The 21474-nt window shown below is 42.6% G+C and overlaps 1 long non-coding RNA gene across 6 annotated transcripts in view; it reads right to left on the reverse strand.

Moving 5' to 3' along the window:
• Nucleotides 1–3491: 3491 nt before the first annotated feature.
• The window catches only part of LOC137212910 (uncharacterized), a 94966-nt gene continuing 76983 nt past the window's right edge, over nt 3492–21474 (reverse strand). For 4 of the 6 annotated variants that reach the window (XR_010937701.1, XR_010937705.1, XR_010937703.1 and 1 more), the window contains one exon: nt 3492–5436. This is a non-coding gene — a long non-coding RNA (uncharacterized lncRNA). Of the gene's footprint in view, nt 5437–10839; nt 10907–11988; nt 12218–21474 lie in introns of those variants that run through there. The other 2 variants (XR_010937702.1, XR_010937704.1) reach the window with 2 other exon arrangements.

Consider the following 21474-nt stretch of genomic DNA (forward strand, 5'->3'; position numbering starts at 1 on the left):
GGTTTTTATTCTTCAATTTGTTAATGTGTTGTATCACATTGATTGATTTGCAAATAATGAAGAATCCTTGCATCCCTGGGATAAATCCCACTTGATCACAGTGTATGCTCCTTCTAATGTGTTGTTGGATTCAGTTTGCTAGTATTTTGTTGAGGATTTTTGTGTCTGTGTTCATCAGTGATATTGGCCTGTAATTTTATTTTTTTGTGGTATCTTTGTCTGGTTTTGGTATCAGGGTGATAGTGGCCTCATAAAATGAACTTGGGAGTGTTCCTTCCTCTGCAATTTTTTTGGAAGAGTTTCAGAAGGATAGGTGTTAACTCTTCTCTAAATATTTGATAGAATTCACCTGTGAAGTCATCTGGTACTGGACTTTTGTTTGTTGGAAGTTTTTAAATAACAGTTTCAATTTCAGTACTTGTGATTGGTCTGTTTCTATTTTCTATTCCTGGCTCAGTCTTGGAATGTTGTACCTTTCTAAGAATTTGTTCATTTCTTCTAGGTTATCCATTTTATTGGCATATAGTGCTTATACTAGTCTCTTATGATCCTTTGTATTTCTGTGGTGTCCATTGTAACTTCTTTTTCATTTGTAAATGTGTTTTTCTTTTCTTTTTTTTGGCTGCACTGTGTGTTCATTGTTGCGTGCGGGCTTTTACTAGTTGCAGCAAGTGGGGGCTACTCTTCGTTGTAGTGCGTGGGCTTCTCCTTGTGGTGGATTCTCTTGTTGTAGAGCACAGGCCCTAGGCACGCAGGCTTCAGTAGTTGCAGCACACAGGCTCCGTAGTTGTGGCTCATGGGCTTAGTTGCTCCACGGCATGCGAGATCTTCCCGGACCAGGGATTGAACTCCTGTTCCCTGCATGGGCAGGTGGATTTTTAACCACTACACCACCAGGGAAGCCCCTTCATTTCTAATTTTATTGATTTGAGCCATCACCCTCACCCTCTTTTTCTTGATGAGTCTGGCTGAAGGTTTATCAATTTTGTTTATCTTTTCAAAGAAACAGCTTTTAGTTTCATTGATTTTTTCTGTTGTTTTCTTTGTCTCTATTTCATTTATTTCTGCTCTGATCTTTATGATTTCTTTCCTTCTACTAACTTTGGGTTTTGTTTGTTCTTCTTTCTCTAGTTGCTTTAGGTGTAAAGTTAAGTTGTTTGAGATTTTTCTTGTTTTCTGAGGTAAGACTGTATTGCTATATACTTCCCTCTTAGAACTGTTTTTGCTGCATCTCATAGGTTTTGGATCATCGTGTTTTTGTTGTCATTTGTCTCTAGGTATTTTTTTGTTTGTTTGTTTTGGGTTTTTTTTTGCGATACGCGGGCCCCCCCACCACTGCGGCCTCTCCCGCTGCAGAGCAAAGGCTGCGGACGCGCAGGCTCAGTGGCCATGGCCCATGGGCCCAGCTGCCTCACGGCACGTGGGATCCTCCCAGACCAGGGCCCTAACCCGTGTCCCCTGCATTGGCAGGTGGACTCCCAACCACTGTGCCACCAGGGAAGCCCCTGTCTCTAGGTATTTTTTTTTCTCTTTGATTTCTTCAGTGATCCATTGGTTGTTTAGTAACATTGTTTAGCCTCCATGTTTTGTGTTTTTTACAGTTTTCCTATAATTTATTTCTAATCTCATAGCATTGTGGTCAGAACAGAAAGATGCTTGATATGATTTCAAGTTTTAAAATCTACCGAGGCTTGATTTGTGGCCCAAGATGTGATCTGTCCTGTAGAATGTTCCATGTGCACTTGAGAAGAAAGTGTATTCTGCTGCTTTCAGATGGAGTGTCCTATAAATATCAGTTAAGTCTATCTGGTCTCATGTGTCATTTTTTTTTTTTTTTTTTTTGCTGTACGCGGGCCTCTCACTGTTGTGACCTCTCCGGTTGCGGAGCACAGGCTCCAGACGCGCAGGCTCAGCGGCCATGGCTCACGGGCCCAGCCACTGCGCAGCATGTGGGATCTTCCCGGACCGGGGCACGAACCTGTGTCCCCTGCATCGGCAGGCGGACTCTCAACCACTGCGCCACCAGGGAAGCCCTCATGTGTCATTTAAGGCTTGTGTTTCCTTAATAGTTTTCTGTCTGGATGATCTGTTCATTGGTGTAAGTGGGGTGTTAAAGTCCCTCACTATTGTGTTACTATTTCCCCTTTTGTGGCTGTTGGTGTTTGGCTTATATATTGAGGTGTTCCTATGTTGGGTGCATGTATATTTACAATTGTTATATCTTCTTGGGTTGATCCCTTGATCATTATGCAGTGTCCTTCCATGTCTCTTGTAACAGTCTTTATTTTAAAGTCTATTTTTTCTGATATAAGTATTGCTACTCCAGCTTTCTTTTGATTTCCATTTGCATGTAATATCTTTTTCCACTTGCAGTCTGTATGTGTCCCTAGGTCTGAAGTGAGTCTCTAGTTGATAGCATATATATGGGTCTTGTTTTTGTATCTATTCAGCCAGTCTGTCTTTTGGTTGGTGCATTTAATCTATTTACATTTAGGTAATTATCAATATATATGTTCCTATTGACATTTTCTTAATTGCTTTAGGTTTTTGTAGCTCTTTTTTCTTCCCTTCCTCTTTTGTTCTCTTGTGGATTGATGACCATCTTTAGCGTTGTGTTTGGGTTGCTTTCTGTTTTGTTTGTGTACCTATTGTAGTTTTCTGGTTTGCATTTCCCATGAGGTTTTTGATACAGTAGCCTGTATATATACAATGTTGTTTTAAGTTGCTGGTCTCTTAATTTCAAATGCAATTCCCATTTCCTGCATTTGTACTCTCCTCACAGTTGCTGGTTTTGATATCATATTTGTGTGGGGGTGATTTCCTACTATTACTTTATGTTTGCCTTTACTGGTGAGCTTTCCCATTTGTCATTTTGTTGTTTCTAGTTGTGGCCTCCCCTCCACTGCCCCCCAACCCTGAGAAGTTCCTTTAGCATTTGTTGTAAGGCTGGTTTGGTGGTGCTGAATTCTTTTAGCTTTTGCTTGTCTGTAAAGCTTTTGATTTCTCTGCTGAATCTGAACGTGAGCCTTGCTGGGTAGAGTAGTATAGACATAGTCTTGTCTTATAGTCACTTGTGTATAGGTCTAATTTATAGACATAAATTAGGGGATTTATGTCTATAGGGGATTGTGCCTAATTCCCCTTCCACTCACTTCCTCCACTTTCAAATGACAAGATCCATAAAGACAGGGCTATGTTTTATTCGACTTTGTAACAACATAAGTGCTTAAAACAGTGCTTTTAACATCATAGGTGTTCAGGAAACGTTTCTGATAAAGTTGAAGTGGAATTGAAACAACGATGTATTAAAGTTTAGGGCATACACCTTGGGACAAAGAATTGATGCCATATATGTAAAGATAAACCTAGTGAAGTAAACTGATGTTCACATCAGTTGTAGCAAGAAACATCAGTGTGCCCCCAATACAATTACGGATTACGTTTATTGTATGTATAAGCCAAGTTTTTAAAACTGAAGCGTGAAAAGTACGTGGACTTCTTCGAGATCATACACATCCTTTCAATGAATACAACTTTCTCTCTTTACAGTTAGTCCGTAAAATCAGAATATAAATCATGTAACTCAGAATGACCAATGTGGGTAAATTAGAAGGGCTTTGCATTTGCAGTACTACACAGGCTGGTTCTACATTAGGGACAGCTGATCCCCCCACCCCCGCCCCGGGAGAACGAAGGGTTTATTATTACTTGCAGCAAATAAGAACACTGGGGTTGTTTCCCAAAGAAGTGTCTCTCCAAACAACAAAATTAGGGGACTCTTAAGCTGTGGGTACATGCATGTCCATGAAGGGGCTCGGACAGTAGGCAGAGTCTAAGCTTTAGTTGATTGATTGAAGGGGACGGGCTGACCTTCAGCACCAGGGAGCTGCTGACTGCTGGCTGAAACTTTTGTTGATGACATTTCTTCACTCCTCAGTTAATGCTTATCTTCCTTTTCACTTTGGTTCCTATTATTTTACTTCATCCCCCACCTTCTGTTCTTCTTTCTTTTCCTTTCTGTCTTCCTGTATTAAAGGGACTAATTACCCACATGCCCAGTCCCTTCTAGGGGCCTCTGTCCCTGTACACGGCCCTGCCTGTCCTTTCCCTGCCACTTCACTCCCCCACCAAAATTGCTGCTGGTTCCCGCTCTCCCCAAGGCCCGACTGCTCAGCTTTCCCTCAGGGTCCATGAGAGGATATAACCATCACCCTCTTACTTGTCTAAGTAGGTTTCTGTTCTTACAACCAAGGGTGTATCTCAAGCGCCTACCCCTTCCTTCCTCTGTTGTAGGCACACCTGCCAGCAGCGCCCGGAGGAGTTGCTCAGCCTCCCTCGTGTCAGCCGGGATGTAAAAGGGAGACCACCTGGCCTGCGTGCTCAGAAGCGTCAGAATATTTAGAAATGGGCAGACGGTTGGTTGAATTTTCTACCTTTTGGGGAACGTTTCAGTACCTTGTGGACAAGGCTCTTGGACTCCATTTAAGCACCTTGTTAAGACCACTGAATGAATTTTGTTGTGCAAAACAAGAAGTAGTCACATGGATACTGCCCCTGAGCCCTGCCTAGGTGGTAGGCTTAGCTGGATAGAGGTGGTTAGGGATTTAACTTTTTTTTAAGAATGAAAAACATTTAAAATTGGGAAAGAAAGTGGACTTTATCTCCTTAAATGGAATGACTGTAGAACAGCAAAACCTTTTTCTATCTCCAGCAGGGAACTGTGGCAGGAGACTATGAGCTTTATGGGGAATTACTGGTATTATCAAAGGCTTTTCAAAATAGACTTGAAATGAATAGTTGTGTGCCTGTTTTATTACTGCCTTGTGAGTTTACATTTTGTTTTTTGTACAGTATTTTTCTCCCCCTTATGAGATGGTTGCTAGGGCTTGCGAGCAAATAACGTTTATTGTGTTGAATTTGGGACTGAACATAATTAGCTTACAATTGGGGTTCATAGTGCCATTTTTGACAGTTATATTATGAGCTTTTTGAGGAAAATTGAGCCCACATGCTGTAAGCTGCTTCCTATTCAGCTGCCCTTCAAGCTTTGGTGTCTCGGCTCTCCCTGCCCCCACTCCTCTGCCGCGGGGCAGCCTCGGGACCAAATGCTGCTGGAGGAAAACCAGACAATCCAGTGTGGGTACCGCCAAGCTCCAGCACTGTCTCCTCTGAAAAGCCCCTTGTCCCCAGTGTGTTTTTCCGGATGACTCCGTGGACATGCGTCTCTAGGGATGCTGCAGTTGGCTATCACTACAGGCATCCTGCCTTTCTCCTACCGGGAAAGTCGTGAGTAAACAGAAGTTTTGTAAACAGAAGTTTTGTAAATCGAGTCAATACTCCTAGCAACCTCCTTGACCATTTCAGAGATGCTTCATCTTCATTTCTGGCCGGTCTTTCGCTGGTAGCACTTCTTACCTAATCTGTCCCATAGCGTTTCTGTAAAGGAAGGTAATGAGCGGTAAACAAACTCTTAAATGCACCAGGGGAGCACAGTGCTTACAGAAATCCTTCTTAAATAAGTCTTTTTTTTTTTTTTTTTTTTTTTTTCCTGTTCCTTCCTATTGCCCTAGCAGAAATTTGGGTTCACCTAGAAGCAGACCTTGAGATAAGGGTTTAAGTGCAAATGGTGTATTAGGGAGTTCATGCCAGGGAACACCAGTAGGAGAGGGAATTGATAGTGGGAAGGGAAGGAAAGTCAACACAAGGTATGTCATGGAGCAGGTTACTACTTAGGCAAGGGCTGCTCAGTCCTGCGGGGGGTCTCTAGGAAACAGTGGAAAGACACACCTCAGATTTGTGCCACCTGAGGGCGAAGAACCTGGGGCGTTTATATACTGGCTCCCTCAGTCACTGTTGGAGGGCTGCTTCTGGGGAGCGGGTGGGTAATAATATCCTAGCGCTCTACCTTCTACTTGGGGAGGGGCTATCGAAATCCAAGAAAGCTCTTGGATGGTAAATGCTGGCAGTTGGAAGCCAAGACAAATGTAAGTGGCTGAAACGTAAACGGCTGTGGGCAGGACACCAGCACATCTGCTACACTTGGATTCTCAGAATGTGTGTGAGGAGGTGGCTTCTCCATTGCTCCTGAGTGTCACTGCAACAACTCTTCTTTATCGGTAAGTGTCTTCTAGATGCATTTTCTGCAAATCAGAAAAGGTTCTGAGAGACTTATTATTAGGAAAGTGAAGTCTTTCCTTCAAAATATTTTCTTTATACAGAAATACTAGGAAATGGAACCAGTGGCCACGACCAATAGATTAATATCAAGCCTTTTCAAAATGCTCCCATCCGTCATCTTCAGTGGATGGAGGATATAGAAGCAAATATATACAGCCTTTATTCTCGAGATTGTTTTTATTCCACCATCAGTGGATTGCCATGATTAGCAAAGGCTAATCTTAGATGCTTTTTCAAAGTGCCTGTATATCCTTTGTTACCTCATGGACCATGGTGTGGCAGGCAGACCACTTGTAACTTGCCCAAGAGGGCAGGGGTCAAACAGAGGTATGGGGTGCTGTCCTTTATTCATAGGTACCAGCTCCAAACACTGACAACTGAAAAGAGTGATTAAATCCAGGCATCCTAACTCCCATATCTTGGAGGCCCTGGACCCTCGTGTTCCTGGTGACTCCTGCTACTGTCTTTATTCCTAATGGCACTCTGGCAGCTGAACCAATCATGCCCTGGTTGGTTTCCTACTGTTTTGAGGGTTGATGAGTCTAAGTTCCTAACACAGCATCAGAGGGGGATCTTGGTGCTGAGGAGAATTAAGCTCATGGAGTCTCTATGGCACACAGATGCCACAAAAGAGTGGAGCTGAACTTCCCTTGAGAGGCATATTGATGGCCTACCATCTTGGTAAAATGGAATTCAGCTCAGTTTTGTGTCAGACCTAAGTGGCAGCCTGTATCTGTAACAGATCCATGGACTTTTTCTACTCTGACTCCTAATTCTAGGCCCTGATATGTAATTTGTGAGGTTTCAGAGCTAGAAAAAGCTTTAAAGATCATCCAGCCAACCTGTCTATTTTGCTGATAAGGATCCTACATTCCAGAATGGTTAAGTCATTGACCCAGAGTCAAACAGGCAGTCAAGAGCTGGGCTGAGAGAGAGCCAGTCTTTTCTCACTTTGCATGAAGTTAGTTAAGAAAGCAGCAGAATTTCTCACTGGATTCAGGAGAAGTAAATGTTTGGTGCCACAAAGTTTTCTGAATACCTGCCGAAGATAGTGCAAGGCTCTGTGGGGATCTGAGGAACGAGACCCTGTGCCCTCAGGGCTCTTACACTGTCTGCTTGAGCTCTTTGCTCCTTGCTTCCCAGCTCTCTTCCCCTGTTGCCACTCCCAATTCATCCTCCATCCTATTTTCACTTCTCTTGTTTGTTTTTGGTGCCAAAACCTAGGAACTATTTTCTCTTTTCTTACAGCTTATGTCCCTCATTCCAACCCCCTGATTCCCTTCCTCCACCACTTCTCTGTTCCCATTCTACCAGGTTCTCTTTCTCTTCTCTGCTACTATATATTTCTTTTCCTCGTATTTATCTATCACCTCCCTTGAGCTGCCCCTTCCTAGGCCCCCTTGCTCTCCCCTCTGCCACCTTGGATCCTGGAAGCATACTTGGTTATTGTGGTCAGCGGCCTCTGCAATGGCCAGTGGTCCCCACCTACTGGTCTCCATGCCCTCGTGGAATCCCTTCCCTTTTGGTACAGGATGGACCTTGTAAGTCAATTCTAATCAATAAAATATGACCAAAATGATAGGACATCACTTCTACGCTTAGGTTAAAAAAAGCTTTGGCTTCCACCTTAGGTGCTCTTTGACTATAAGAAAGCTGGCTGCCATGTTGTAAACTGACCTACGGAGAGGCCCATGTAACGAGGAACTGAAATCTCCAGCCAACAGCCAGCAAGTACCTGAGGTCTGCTAACCACCACGTGAGTAATCCTCCCCCCGTGGAGCCTGGAAACAACTGCAGCCCCTCCGATATCTTGACTGTAGCCGGTGAGAGACCCCAAGTCTGAGGCACCCAGCTAAGATGCTCCTGGATTCCTGAACCACAGAAACTGTAAGATAACTTTTATTTTCCAATTGGAGTACAGTTGATTTACAATATTGTGTTAGTTTCAGGTGTACCGCAAAGTGATTCAGTTATACATATATATTTTTTTCAGATTCTTTTCCCTTACAGGTTATTACAAAATATTGAGTGTAGTTCCCTGTGCTATGGAGTAGGTCCTTATTGGTTATTTTATATATAGTAGTGAAATGTTTGTGTTGTTTTCAGCTGCTAAGTTTGGGGGTAATTTTTTATGCAGCAATATTAAAAATGCAGAGTTGTCCTTTACAGACCCCCACTCAGAAATGTGTGTCTTCTATGACCTTGAGCAAATCGCTGCTACTGTTTGGGCTTCAGTCTCCTCATCTGGGAGGCTTTGGGCTTAGAGTCTAGTGTCTCAAGTCTTCTGTCCGTTAAGATGTAGCCTGTGAGGTTACAACAAGGCCCATCTCTTCTACTGTTTAGTGTATGAAGCCCGGTTAAACCCGCACATCTTTGTATGTTAAGCTCCACGTCTTTAAATTTGCCTCACGTTTTTCACTCCTATTATCTGAAGTCTGTTTCTAATTTCTGACAGAATTGCAGCGGCCCATTGTGTGCCTCGCTCTGCATGACATGCCAATTTCATTTTGGAGTCACAGCTATTGTCCTTTTCCCCACTAATCTCGTTTTGCAAAATTCCAATAGAACCTGTGAACAGAGAGAGTTGCCCTTGTGCTTGATCTGGGCGCTGTGTGGCCCCCAAACAGGGGTGGATGATAGACAGCCTGTCTGCCACCCGAGGCATCTTTTCTTGCTTAAAAATTTGTTCTCCAGATTGCAGACTCCCTTCCAACGCTAGCAAAGACTGGAACATATTAAATAAGAGCAGAGCTGAAATTGGATGGAATGTCTCAGCCACTTAGATTCAGACCTCTCTTTAGGGGGAGCACGTGGGGAAGAGGCCGGGAAGTGCCCACGTGGATAATGCGGAGGAAGACGGCTTCCATCCCTTTCTTATACCATTCAAGCCTTAAACAGGGGTAACATTTTTTCTTAAGCAGGGCCTATAACCCAGGATCCATCACTTATATATGGTGTCCATGGCAACCAGGCAATGGTATGGGATCCCTTCTCACTGGGGAATTCCTTTTATGGCTCATTTCCGAAACCAGCATGGCCAGTACAGGAGCCTGCAGTTTCCCAGTTGCTTAGCAACCAGCTCCTATGCTCTAGTCACTAGGAAAAGCAGACAGTTAAAAAAAAAAAAGTGTAGTCAGAATCATATGTTACATTCTTTCTACTTTGTCTCTTTAGAATAAAATAGTGTGCGATAAGGATGCGGGAAAGGGCAACCGCTCCCTGTTAATGCCTTCACTGCTCCTGGCGGGCTTGCAGGCAGAAAGAGGGAGGAAAATGTTAGCACGCTTTCGGCTGGAAATTAAGCAGCGCGAGCCATCTGCACGTTGAAAGCTCTACATTTTTCACGTCTTGTGGGGGCATCAAGTAAGTGCAGGGCCAGCAATCTGTGTGCTGCATTCCGTCCCCCAAACCAGAGAAGCCAGGCTCCACCCACAGGTGTCACTGGACCACTTCTCCTTGGCTGACATTCCTGGGAGGAGTGAATTGGTTTGTTGGGTTTTGGGTAGAAAGGCAAGGAGACCACATAGCCCCCTTGAGTTACAGCTGTGGTTTTCAACCAGGGATGATTTTGCCCCCCAGGGGACATCTGGCAAGGTCTGCAGACATTTTGGGTTGTCATAGTGGTGGGGGAGGGGGATGTTATTGATAACCAGGGGGCAGAGACCAGAGGTGTTGCTAACCATCCTACGATGTTTAGGCAAAGGACAGCCCCCACCACCAAAGAAGTATCCTGCCCACAGTGCCAGTATGCCGAGCTTGAGAAACCCTGCGTTAGACAGTCAGAAGAACCATCTGTCTTGTTAAAGACAAGCACTACAGCCACTTGGAAGACACCCTGGCCTCAAACAGAAGCCTGTCTAGTTTGGACCACTTCAAATGCCTTGTCACCTCCATTCTTTCTTTCTTATAATGCATCAACCGGAGCTATACGTTCCCTATAAAGGTAATATTTTCTGTGTGTTTTTGTTCCTCATTCTTCCTAATAATTTTGCAAAACTGGTAGGACTTTGGGGGCCAGAGTCTTTGCTGCACACTCTTGCACTGAAGCCCAAGTCCTTTTTCTGGGTCACAACAGCTGGTTTGTAGTGGGCAGCGTCTCACCTTCTATAGTTCGTACTTTTCCTCCCTGTCACGCCCTTATTCTCAGCAAAGTTTATCTGCCAAGGTTTTGCCCACTCACCCAGCCTCATTTGATCTCACCCCCGTTGGCTTCTTGTTCAACACCCAGAAGGGCCGGATGAGCTCTAAACACTTAGAGGTTTCACTGCCCCTTCTAGATTGTCGGGGGATCCCACCTGACTCAAGCCTCTCAGGGTTGCAGCTCTAATGTGTCACTGCTAGAATTTTTCTCTTCTGCAGGGGATAATTAAATGATACACTTAGAGGTTGCTTGCTCATCCCTCCCAAGCAGAATGATGGAATCTCACCTGGAAGCAGTGACAACCAGGAAAGGCGGAAGAAGGATGTTTACCAGACACACATGAACTCAGCTCCCCCAGAAGGTAGCACACAGGTACCTCATTTCTGAACAGGTAGCAGAAGCCAGATCCACAGTCACCCCAGGGCTGTGACTGGCTGGAGACGGGATATCTCGAGGTTTACCAGGAGGACCGGAAGCACTCCAAGTATGTGGACATCAGAGCAGTGGCTAAGAAAGAGTCCAGGCGGGCAGCACGTCTGGGCTCCAGGATGACAGATAGGCGATTTAAAACAGGGCACCCTCAGAGCCCTGAAACAAGGCAAGGCTTTATCGGGAAGGGGATCTGAGCCTCAGGAGTGAGAGTAGTACAACTGAGCCTGGCTGAAGACAGATCCTTATGACACTAAAGCAGAAGGGATAACAGAGAGGGAGGGAGAGGGTTGATGCCTCCTCCGGGGCAAATAATTTTCTCTGTATCCCTATAACACTAGTACAGGTTCCTAGAAGATCAGTCAGTTGGTCAATTAGCAGGTAATGTTGAATATGTACTCTGTGGATATCATTCCTTGCATAAAGCTCCCGCAGAACCCTAACCTCATGAGGTGCTCCAAGAAAAACATTCTGTGATCACTATGATTTTTGCAAACTGCAAGTCCCTCTTGGAAATTCATAGTGTACATTAGCATTTTAGAAGCTCAAACTCCTGTGATATAGAAACCTGTTTTTAATCCAGTAACAGTTGACAACAGGATCCTTTTATTACGTGAAAACTATGAACATCCTGTGGACACACCTTGAGAGATATTGTTCTAAAGCATTCCTAATCTGGTGTTCCCAGGCCCTTCGCAACCTGGGCCTGCCCTTGTTTCCCGACTTTACCTTCCTTTATTTTCCTACATTCCAGGCACACTGAATTCTTCCCTTGTACGTGCCCCTATTTCACATTTCCTTCTTTTCTCTACAGCAGGTGATTCATCATCTGCCCAAAAAAGGGAAAAAACGCTGAGCCTTCCTCACTTCAGCCCCCGCCCATTGCTACCTATCCTGTAAGGCTCACCTCAAAGGGGGGACACTTGAGCCATCTCTGCCCCAGCCTCCCTGTTACTATAAACAATGCATTTTCTCCTCTGATCCCTTGTGTCACACTATCTATTGCTTTTAGAGCACTTAGTACCTTTTAATTTGTGTATGGCCATCTATGCCTTTCTTATTAGGAGACAATCCATGTCTGGTTCATTTTGATACTCCTAGCCCAGAACACAGCTTACTCGTAGGATTGTCCAAGGGAGCAGGAAGTAAGAAGCTATGACCTCCAAGGCGGAAGTAAGTTTCCCAACACTCAGGCCAGAGATGGCAGATCTCTGGCTCACAGGCTGTGAACTCACACTCACCTGTGGTGAACAGACTCATCTAGCACCACGCAATGCCCCTGGGGCCCAGATGCCGCGCCCCCTCCAAAGCTTCTCAACACAGTGCTCGCAGTAGTCATGATCAACGGGTTAGAGTTGGCATGACAGAGGAAATCTAGTTGTCATCCTTGATTTGGACTTTTCCACGAAGTGAAAGTTAGGAGAATTTAGCAAGCTGAATATTGGAGCTGTTAATACTTCAGATCAAGGACTGTCCATAACAGAAAAGAGCAATTAGCAAAACTGTTCATTATACTTTCATGTTCAAGTCTAGTCTCAAGGCTAATTATCTGTATAATTAACATGTTACCAAATGCAAATAATTGATGAGCCTGATCTCTTGGAATGGAACACAAGTCTTGTGAAATGTAAATAGCTGTGAATTACTAACAGCTTTCCTTTACATGGCCTGTCTAAATAGGGCAGTGCCTGTAAAATTAAACAATTTAAGTATAATCCCAGGTATGCTAAAAGACTGACAAAACAATGTGATGTGTGGTTCAATGCACAGAAAATGCACAGGTTTTTAAATTCTCACTCTACTACTTTCTAGCTGTGTGACCTTGGGCAAGTTAATCTCAGTTTACTCATTTATAAATCTATAAATTTATAATTTATATTAAATTATAATTTACAAATTATAAATTGTTATTTATACATCTGTTTCCGCATTTATAAAATGGGTGTAACAGCAGCCCCTAGTTCACAGGATTGTTGAGAATTAAATGAAGGTTGACTCATTTGGAAAGAGTACACAATAAATGTGAGCCATTGTTTTCATTATTACATTTTGTATTGCTTAGATTTTGTTCAGAAATAAACATTAGAGGGAAAGGGAACGTATACAGATGTCCCTGCTATAACACTACCTATGTGTTCCTGAAAAGCTCCATGGTCTACAAAATAGCCCACTGAAAAAAACTGGGCTGCTGGGAAAAAAATAGGGCTGGGCAGACCACTCAAAAAAACCTATGCAATTTTGTAACCCAAGCACTAACAAACAAAAACAATGTCAACATTAGCAAAATATTAGCCCCCACTAAACCTTAGCTTGAATATTTGCAGGCTGCATTCTGCCCTTGAGCCCTGGGGCTTCTTTTGAGATATAAGTCCTGGAGGACATTCTTTTCTAATAGGGATCAGTTTCATCAAAATTAAACGTGATTTAAGGAGTAGTGTTCTTCACTAATCTCTCCTAGTTTAAAGGGAAATGTCTTCACAGACTCATCATCAGTACCCTCAGCTTCTCTAGAAAGCACAGTGTGAGGATAATAGTGATTCTTAAAGTCACTGAATCAGTTGCTTTCTGCAGCTAAAAAAGGCAGCTTTTCCTTAAGGCCTTCACAGAGTGCTAAGGTTTTCTCTTATTAAAGAGGTAGTTACTGGGACTTCCTTGGTGGCGCAGTGGTTAAGAATCTGCCTGCCAATGCAGGGGACATGGGTTCGAGCCCTGGTCCAGGAAGATCCCACATGCTGTGGAGCAACTAAGCCCATGCACCGTAACTACTAAGCCTGTGCTCTACAGCCCACAAGCCACAAGTACTGAGCCCACGTGCCACAACTACTGGGGCCTGCGTGCCTGGAGTCCATGCTCTGCAACAAGAGAAGCCACCCCAATGAGAAACCTGCGCACTGCAACGAAGAGTAGCCCCCGCTCGCCACAACTAGAGAAAGCCCGCATGCATCGACGAAGACCCAACATAGCCAAAAATTAAAAAAAAAAAAAGGTAATTATTATGAGAAAGCTTGCCTCTGGTTGCTTCAGAATATTAACATGCTAGAAAAAAAATTGCATAGGAACCAAAATGACTTCCATGTTATACCAATTCCCCATTTACCTACGGCATGTAAGGTCATTCACATTTAAGAAGCACGTGCTGTAGCAATACAGTTTGCACTGACTATATCCTACCAGTTGCTGTGGTAGGAGCTAAATATAACCATATGAATGAATCTGCACATTAATCTAAACGTGGTGGGTATCCTTATCTCTGATGAAGCTCAGGGACATTAACTTGCCTGAGATCACAAGTTTTTAAGAAGCAAAGCCAGGACTCCTAGCTGGAATTGAACTGACTCCAAAACTCATGCTCTTTGAGACCACATTACCCCCTTAAGAGTGGATGGAGGCAGGAAAGCAGACAGACATCCCTGGCTGTGGTGATGAGTGAAAGCCTGATTCCTAACCATAAGTCCCTAACGTTTAGTCTCATTTAATCCTCATGACACCTCTGCTACTTAGGTATTCTTACCACCACTTTATGGGTAAGAAAACTGAAGCTCAGAGGAGTTATAATTGGCTGGTAGTGGAGCTGGGATTCAAAATTAGGCCTACCCAGTTCCTAAAACTGAGGTGTTTCTCCCTATGTCCTATATAGGTCTTTATGTTTAAGGACACGGTTCCTAAATATCTTAGTGTGTCTGTTTACTAGTTTTTTAAAAAGCTGTGTTATACATCCCCATTCTCTCAGGCAGTGAATTTCACTGTGCACCCATGTGCACACATATACAACTGGAAATCCTCACAGGTGCAGTTTATCAAGCATGTTTCATAGCACACACATAAAACACTAGCCTCTTCTTTCAGTGTTTTAGAATTTCTTTGTGCTATTTAAATTTGCCTTTTAAACAGGCCAGAAAAGAGTTTATAACTAGAAAAATATTACCTACTGAGGATCCAAGAAAAGGAATTTGTTAGGTAGAACATCGTTTATTGATTCTGTTAATGTATTTTTCACTTTGTAATTATTAAAAACTAACCAAAAAGGAAATAGTAGTTTATTTTTAAGGACGTGTATTTGGTCATTAACAAACTATGATTTATTTGCTATAATAATGCTGTTCTTCATATGGAAATGTGATACCAATCTACTGATTAGAAAACTACATAAAAAAGAATGAAGTAATGCCATTTGGAGCGACGTGGATTGTCATACTGAGTGAAGAGGGTCAGACAGAGAAAGACAAATATCATATGATATCGCTTATATGTGAAACCTAAAAAAATGGTACAAATGAATCTGTTAACACAACAGAAATTGAGTCACAAATGTAGAAAACAAACTTACAGTTACCAAGGGGGAAAAGGGGGGGATAAATTGGGAGACTGGGATTGACATATACACACTACTATATATAAAATAGATAACTAATAAGAATCTACTGTATAGCACAGGGAACTCTATTCAATACTCTGTAATGACCTATATGGGAATAGAATCTAAAAAAGAGTGGATATATGTATAACTGACTCACTTTTTGCTCTACAGCAGAAACTAACACATTATAAATCAACTATGTTCCAATTAAAAAAAATTAACTAAAAGAATCACCCAGACAGCAAAAAAACCCAAACTTTTGTTTTAACTGATTAGAAAACTAAATGAAATTAGGAGAACAATGCATGAACAAAATCAGAAGTTCAGAGAAATAGAAACCATCAAAAACCAAACAAATCCTAAAGCTGAAAAATACAATGACTGAACTGAAGAATTCAATAGAGTTTCAGAAGCAGACTCAACCACACAGAAAAAAGAAACAGTGACGTAGAAGACAGGACATTTGAAAGGTGCAAAAGGAAAACAAGAATGAAGAACAGTGAAGAAAGCCTACAGGACCTATGGGACACAACAGAAGCAATATTCACGTTATAAGAATTCCAGAAAGAGGAGAGAAAAGGGAACAAAGTATATTTAAGACAATAGTGGCTGAAAACTTTCCAAACCTGGGGAAAGAAATGGACATCCAGACCCATGAGGCCCAAAGGACCTCAAATAGGTTGAGCCTGAATAGGGTTACACCAAGACACATTATCATTAAATTGTCAGAAGTGAAAGAAAGAATTTTGAAAGCTGCAAGAGAAAAGAGAGAAGTTACATACAAGGGTACCTCATAAGTTTATCAGTAGGTTTCTCAACAGAAACTTTTTAGGCCAGAAGAGAATGGAATGATATTTTCAAAATATTTTGAATGTGTTTTGATATCAGTATGCTTTGACTTCTTTATCTTATTCTTCTGTGTAATTACTACAGGTTTCCCCCTTGCGGGCACCATGAGGCTTACATAAAATATCTTAAAATTATAACACCCTATTATAAAGTGGTAACTTCAATAGAATTCTCAAACTTTACACTTGTTATTCTCCTCCCCCTAACATTTTAAGTTATGTTATTACAGTTTACATACAATTTACAGTGACAGAAAAAAAAAACCCTCTCAACCAAGAATTCTATACTAGGCAAAGCTGTCCTTGAGAAATGAAGGAGAAATAGAGACTTTCTGAAACAAACAAAAGTTGAGGGAGTTCATCATCATTAGACCAGCCTTACTAGAAATGCTAAAGGAAAGGATACCACTTAACATCATAAAAACATAAGAAGGTAACGTATAACTCACTGGTAATGGTAAATAGATAGTCAAAGTTAGATTCTGTAATATGGTGATGGCAGTGTGTAATTCACTTACAACTCTAGTTTAAAAGTTAAAAAACTGCCACTACCTCCTCTGCCCCTGCTGGCCCCCGCGGGCTTGTGCGCCCTGCCCATCACTGCCTCAGCCTCCACCGACCCGGGCAGGCATGCATGTGTACTCTGGGGCAGCCTCGGGGAGCAGATGCTGGTGGGAGGCCCACACGCAAAGGTGCGGCTGAAACCATAGCTGAGCCTCGGGGCCGTGCTACTGAGGAAGAAGAGCTGAGATCTCTCCACGCAGCTGCAGGAACCACAGATTTACACCCCCATCCCCACCCCCACCACCCCCAGCTTTGTAAACTCAGCACCTGTAGAACATCCAAATGGATGAGTGCTCCTATAGCTGAGATGGGTCTAGCTTTAGCAGGTGTGGGCTTTGTGGGCATGTAAATGCAGGGATTGGAGCAGGCCAGAATCTGAACTGCCTCCATAGCCCCCATAGCGGGTCCAGGTGCATGACCACTGCAGCTCTGGGACCTGACATTGGTGGATCTGCACAGGTGGCCTGGTGAAAATAATGCCTGAGAGACACCAGAGCCAATTGCCCACATACCCAATGGTTAAGGTGGGACCGAGAGCAGTTCCAACAGCAGTGTAATTTGTGAGCCAGTAAAACAGGTGAGACGTGACACAACAGAGTGCACTCACAGGTGAACAGCTCCAGTGCAGGAATACTCAGTGGCTTCTCTCCCAGTAGGAGTGCTCCAATCCTGCTCACCTCACACCGCAGATCAGAAACACAGCTCAGAAACAGATTTGGGGGCCTCCAAAAACTAGGGAGCAGACCCTGCCCCTGACAGGGCAGTAACAACCACAGAGCAAAGGCGAGGCCCCACTCAATATCCAGTGCAGGCTCAGGTCACCACAACATCAGTCACACCTCCTATCAAGGGGATAATGGCCAGCTTACACTGAGAAAAGAAGTGGCAGACATCCATACTAAAAACAGCCCTCACACCAAAAATTATTAACCCACACAGGCTATGCAGGGACGTTCCCACATAAAAATAGGCCTCGAAGACAGTCTGAGGGTCAGGCATCAGGAGGAAGAACCCCCAGAGCATTTGGCTTTGACGGGCAGCAGAGCCTGAGTGCATGAGCTCCACAGGGCTGGGATAAGCAGAGACTCCACTCCTGGAGGGTGCACGTAAGACCTCTCACACACTGGGACCCAGCACAAAGCAATACCTCCACAGGAACCAGGGCTAGGCCTAATTAGGGATCTTGGAGAGGAGGCAGGGGTTGGCTATAGCTCACTGTGGGGGCAAGGACAGTGGTGGCAGAGGCCCCAGGGAATACTGATCATCATGACCTCTTCTGGAGGTCCCCATTTTGGCACCAAGACCCAGCCCCACCCAACTGCCTACAGGCTCCAGAGCTGGAACACCTCAGGCCAAATAACCAGCAAGACAGGAACAGAGCCCCATCCATTAACAGACAGGCTGCCCAAAGTTGTACTGAGCTCACAGTTACCTCAAAACACACCCCTTGGCATGGCCCTGCCCACAAGAGGGACAAGCCCCAGCTCCACCCACCAGAGGACAGGCACCAGTCCCTCCCACCAGGGAGCATGCACAAGCCCCTGGACCAACCTCACCCACCAGGGGGCAGACACCAGAAGAGGAACTATGATCCTGCAGCCTGCAGAAAGGAGACCACAAACACAGAAAGTTAGACAAAATGAGATGGCAGAGAAATATGTTGGAAACGAAGGAACAAGATAAAAACCCACAAGAACAACTAAATGAAGAAGAGATAAGCAATCTACCTGAAAAAGAATTCAGAGTAAAGGTAAGTAAAGATGATCCAAAATCTCAGAAAAAGAATGGAGGCACAGGTTGAGAAGACACAAGAAATGTTTAACAAGGAGTTAGAAGATTTAAAGAACAAAGAGATGAACAATACAATAACAGTGAAAAATACACTAGAAGGCATCAATAGCAGAATAACTGAGGCAGAAGAACAAATAAGTGAGCTGGAAGACAGAGTGGTGGAAATCACTGCCACAGAACAGAATAAAGAAAAAAGAATGCAAAGAAATGAGGACAGTCTCAGAGATCTCTGAGACAACATTAAATGCACCAACATTAACATTACAGAGGTCACAGGAGAACAGAAAGAGCCTGAGAAAATATTTGAAGATACTATAGCTGAAAACTTCTCTAGCATGAGAAAGGAAACAATCAAGTCCAGGAAGTGCAGAGAGTCCCATACAGGGTGAACTCAAGGAGTAACATGCCAAGACACATTAATCAAACTGACAAAAATTAAAGACAAAGAAAAAATATTAAAAGCAACAAGGGAAAAGCAACAAATAACATACAAGGGAATCCTCATAAGGTTATCAGCTGATTTTTCAGCAGAAACTGCAGGCCAGAAAGGAGTGGCAGGATATATTTAAAGTGATGAAAGGGAAAAACCTACCACCAAGAATACTCTACCCAGCAAGGCTCTCATTTAGATTTGATGCAGAAATCAAAAGCTTTACATACAAGCAAAAGCTAAGAGAATTCAGCACCACCAAACCAGATTTACAACAAATGCTAAAGGAAACTCTCTAGGCGTGAAAGAAACCATCAACTTAAAACAACCTTGTAAAAACAAACAAACAAAAAAACAACAAAACAACCTTGTGTGTGTGTGTCTATTGCTATATCAAAAACCTCATGGGAACAGCAACCCCAAAACTACAATAAATACACAAAAAAAAAAGAGGAAAAGCAAACCAAACACAACACTACAGATAGTGGTCAGATCACAAGAGAACAAAAGAGGAAGGGAAGAAAAAAGAACTACAAAAGCAAACCCAAAATAATGAAAAATGTCAGTAGGAATACACATATCAATAATTACCTTAAATGTAAATGGATTAAATGCACCAACCAAAAGACACAGACTGGCTGAATGGATACAAAAATGAGACCCATATATATGCTGTCTACAAGAGACCCATTTCAGATCTATGGACACATACAGACTGAAAGTGAGGGGATGGAAAAAGATATCCCATACAAATGGAAACCTAAAGAAAGCTGGAGTAGCAATACTCATATCAGACAAAATAGACTTTAAAACAAAGACTTTTACAACAGACAAGGAAGGACACTACATAATGATCAAGGGATCAATCCAAGAAGAAGATATAACAATTGTAAATATATATTCGCCCAACATAGGAGGACCTCAATATGTAAGCCAAATGCTAACAGCCATAAACGGGGAAATCAACAGTAACACAATAATGGTGGGGGACTTTAACACCCAACGTACATCAATGGACAGATCTAGACAGAAAATTAATAAGGAAACACAAACCTTAAATGACACATTGGATGAGACGGACTTAATTGGTATTTATAGAATATTCCATCTGAAAGCAGAATACAGTTTCTTCTCAAATGCACATGGAACATTCTCTACAATAGATCACATCTTGGGCCACAAATCAAACCTCAGTAAGTTTAAGAAAATTGAAATCATATCAAGCATCTTTTCTGACCACAATGCTATGAGATAAGAAATAAATTACAGGAAAAAAACTGTAAAAAACACAAATACATGGAGACTAAACAATATATTATTAAACAACCAATGGATCACCGAAGAAATCAAAGAGGAAATCAAAAAATACCTAGAGACAAATGACAACAAAAACACAATGATCCAAAACCTATGGGATGCAGCAGAAGCAGTTCTAAGAGGGAAGTTTATAGCAGTACAATTTTACCTCAGGAAACAAGAAAAATCTCCAATAAACAGCTTAACCAGGCTTCCCTGGTGGTGCAGTGGTTAAGAATCTGCCTGCCAATGCAGGGGACATGGGTTCAAGCCCTGGTCTGGGAAGATCCCACATGCCGCAGAGCAACTAAGCCTGTGTGTCACAACTACTGAGTCTGCGCTCCGCAACAAGAGAAGCCACCACAATGAGAAGCCCATGCACTGCAACAAAGAGTAGCCCCTGCTCGCTGCAACTAGAGAAAGCCTGTGTGTGGCAATAAAGACCCAACACAGCCATAAATTAATTAATTAAAAAAAGCCAAAAACAAAAAACAGCTTAAACTTACACCTAAAGCAACTAGAGAAAGAAGAACAAACAAAACCCAAAGTTAGTAGAAGGAAAGAAATCACAAAGATCAGAGCAGAAATAAATGAAATATAGATGAAGAAAACAGTAGAAAAGATCAATGAAACTAAAAGCTGGTTCTTTGAAAAGATAAACAAAATTGATAAACCTTTAGCCAGACTCATCAAGAAACAAAGGAGAGGACTCAAATCAGTAATATTAGAAATGAAAAAGGAGGGAATTCCCTGGCAGTTAGGACTCTGCACTTCCACTGCAGAGGGCACAGGTTCGATCCTGGTCAGGGAACTAAGATTCCCACATGCCGTGCAGTGCGGCCAAATAAATAAATAAATCATAAAAGACTACTACAAGCAACTATATACCAATAAAATGGACAACTTAGAAGAAGTGGACAAATTCTTGGAAAGGTACAACATTCTAAGACTGAACCAAGAGGAAACAGAAAACAGGAACAGAATAATCACAAGTACTGAAATTGAAACTGTGATTTTAAAACTTCCAACAAACAAAAGTCCAGGACCAGATGGTTTCACAGAAGAATTCTATCAAATATTTAGAGAGGAGTTAACACCTATGCTTCTGAAAATCTTCCAAAAAATGGCAGAGGAAAAAACACTCCCAAGCTCATTCTACAAGGCCACCATCACCCTGATACTAAAACCAAAGATACCACATAGAAAAAATTACAGGCCATTATCACTGATGAACATACATGCAAAAATCCTCAACAAAATACTAGCAAACCAAGTCCAACAACACATACACCGTGATCAAGTGGGATTTATCCGAGGGATGCAAGGATTCTTCAATATTCACAAATCAATCAATGTGATACACCACATTAACAAACTGAAGAAAAAAAGCATATGATCATCTCAATAGATGCAGAAAAAGCTTTTGACAAAATTTACCATT

The sequence above is a fragment of the Pseudorca crassidens genome, chromosome 19 (genome assembly GCF_039906515.1).
Source record: "Pseudorca crassidens isolate mPseCra1 chromosome 19, mPseCra1.hap1, whole genome shotgun sequence".
NCBI classification, from domain to species: domain Eukaryota; kingdom Metazoa; phylum Chordata; class Mammalia; order Artiodactyla; family Delphinidae; genus Pseudorca; species Pseudorca crassidens.